The 2709-nt window shown below is 40.1% G+C and overlaps 2 non-coding genes across 2 annotated transcripts; both read right to left on the bottom strand.

Annotated features, from left to right (window-relative positions):
- Positions 1-559: 559 nt before the first annotated feature.
- TRNAN-GUU (transfer RNA asparagine (anticodon GUU)) lies at positions 560-633 on the bottom strand. Its single transcript has one exon. It is a non-coding gene; the product is annotated as a tRNA-Asn (tRNA).
- Positions 634-2347: 1714 nt separating this feature from the next.
- TRNAN-GUU (transfer RNA asparagine (anticodon GUU)) lies at positions 2348-2420 on the bottom strand. Its single transcript has one exon. It is a non-coding gene; the product is annotated as a tRNA-Asn (tRNA).
- Positions 2421-2709: the final 289 nt, after the last annotated feature.

The following is a 2709-nucleotide window of genomic DNA, read 5'->3' as shown; positions in this document are numbered from 1 at the left end:
AAATATCGCAATAACTCCACGACAACGACAAAAGTACGAGTTTGATTCTGTATTCAGATTTACAAACTGATGATGTGTGATTGTTATGGAAGAAGCAGAGTGGCGCAGTGGAAGCGTGCTGGGCCCATAACCCAGAGGTCCGTGGATCGAAACCATGCTCTGCTAGAACTTTTGCGCTCGTATTCATTTTCAATTTATTTCAGTGTTCACAATACGAGACACCAAAAATCCCAAGCAACGCTCACGTGATGATTCGAAATTGGTCAATTATTTTTTCCCAATTATAATTTCTCATAAACCTTAACCTCTCGCCGATTACCAAATGTGAAGATATATTCCAAACTTTGGTCATCATGATCACAAGATATACTCAATTGAAGCTTCCACTCGAGGTTTAGTTGATCAATATGAGCATTATCCCGTCTGTTTTTCGCAGATACTTGCGGTATTTACTGGTTTTCGCCTCAATTGCTGCTTCATGTATCCATCAACTTAAAGGAGTTCAACACAAATTGGTCAATTGCTATTTATTCGACGACCTCTTCTTGGTTAAAAACAACGCCCCCGGGTGGGATCGAACCACCAACCTTTCGGTTAACAGCCGAACGCGCTAACCGATTGCGCCACGGAGGCTAACATACTATTACCTTGAAAATATTAGAAAATACTTCTAGAAGGTGGTCAACGGACCAGTTCGAACCCGTGCCCTTCCCGACGCACATTTGCATTACATACATTTATTTTGAGCTTCACAAGAAAAAAGGAAAAAACGTCGGTTTATAATGTCGTGGAAAACAGGTAAACTTATTGCCACTGCAGTAATACCAGCGCTACTAATAATCACTCAAAATTAGGAGTTATTGCTACTGAGAAAAACTTTCGACAGAATAATATTAAATAGTCTTGAGTAAGCTGTCGATGAAACTAAACCCCATGTCAAATTTCCCTTGCAAAACTTAACTCGCTGCTTCCGCTCCTCTTATCTCTGCTCCATCCAATATCAGTTGTGCAAAATATGGAGCTGCCGTGAATACATCTTCACATGTTAGATTGCCGAAATTGGCTTTCGTACATCTCTCGCATGTCATAATCGAAACGTTAATTTCATTTTGAAAATCACAGAAAATCCTTTGCAATAATCAGGGTTACGAACACGAGGAGCAACGAACGCCTTCGTGCATGGATTTCTAGGGCGCTAAGCAGACGACCGAGTTCATTGCCGAACGAGAACGTCATAACTGGAATATCCAATCAGAGACGGTTCAGGTTTCGTGACGTACAGCATCAATTTGGCACAACTTCTAAGGCCAATTTCTCGCAAACTATTTCGAATTAACACAAATTATTTTGCACAACGTTAATATAAAATGAATGACTTGCAGTGATACAGTTGAAATCATATTTTAGGTAAGAGTAGAAATGTCCATTGCTACAGGAATGAGTGCTGTAGATCGAGTTGAAAATGACGTGGATAACTACACTTGCAATATTCGCCATACCTCACCAATGTGATCATGCCCTTAAGTGGACTGAAAGTTAGAACACCAACCTGAAATGACATGCATGGAGAAAGACAACCCCGAAATTAGCCAACATGCATGGGATGTGGCAATCGAAAGAACGTCACTGCTGAAAGGCATGGCTTTCTTCGTTATCATAAATTTCATCGAGGGGGTTCACATTTAAATTTTTATGCTTGCAATCCGATAGTGGGGTAGATTTACATTTTGCTATAAGCTTAAGTTCGAAACACAAATCTTGATGAAATTAATCACGGAAGAAATAGTGTAAATATCGCACTAACTCCACGACAACGACAAAAGTACGAGTTTGATTCTGTATTCAGATTTACAAGCTGATGATGTGTGATTGTTATGGAAGAAGCAGAGTGGCGCAGTGGAAGCGTGCTGGGCCCATAACCCAGAGGTCCGTGGATCGAAACCATGCCCTGCTAGAACTTTTGCGCTCGTATTCATTTTCAATTTATTTCAGTGTTCACAATACGAGACGCAGAAATCCCAAGAAACGCTCACGTGATGATTCAAAATTGGTCAATTATTTTTTCCCAATTATAATTTCTCATAAACCTTAACCTCTCGCCGATTACCAAACGTAAAGATATATTCCAAACTTTGGTCATCATGATCACAAGATATACTCAATTGAAGCTTCCACTCGCGGTTTAGTTGATCAATATGAGCATTATCCCGTCTGTTTTTCGCAGATACTTGCGGTATTTACTGGTTTTCGCCTCAATTGCTGCTTCATGTATCCATCAACTTAAAGGAGTTCAACACAAATTGGTCAATTGCTATTTATTCGACGACCTCTTCTTGGTTAAAAACATCGACCCCGGGTGGGTTCGAACCACCAACCTTTCGGTTAACATCCGAACGCGCTACCGATTGCGCCACGGAGGCTAACATACTATAACCTTGAAAATATTGGAAAATAATTCTAGGAGCTGGTCAACGGACCAGTTCAAACCCGTGCCCTTCCCGATGCACATTTGCATTACATACATTTATTTTGAGCTTCACAAGAAAAAAGGAAAAAACGTCGGTTTATAATGTCGTGGAAAACAGGTAAACTTATTGCCACTGCAGTAATACCAGCGCTACTAATAATCACTCAAAATTAGGAGTTATTGCTACTGAGAAAAAACTTTCGACAGAATAATATTAAATAGTCTTGAGTAAGCTGTCGATG

This window comes from Lepisma saccharinum, chromosome 16 (assembly GCF_977018435.1).
Source record: "Lepisma saccharinum chromosome 16, izLepSacc3.1, whole genome shotgun sequence".
Taxonomy (NCBI): domain Eukaryota; kingdom Metazoa; phylum Arthropoda; class Insecta; order Zygentoma; family Lepismatidae; genus Lepisma; species Lepisma saccharinum.
This window is presented reverse-complemented; position numbering and strand designations above follow the sequence as displayed.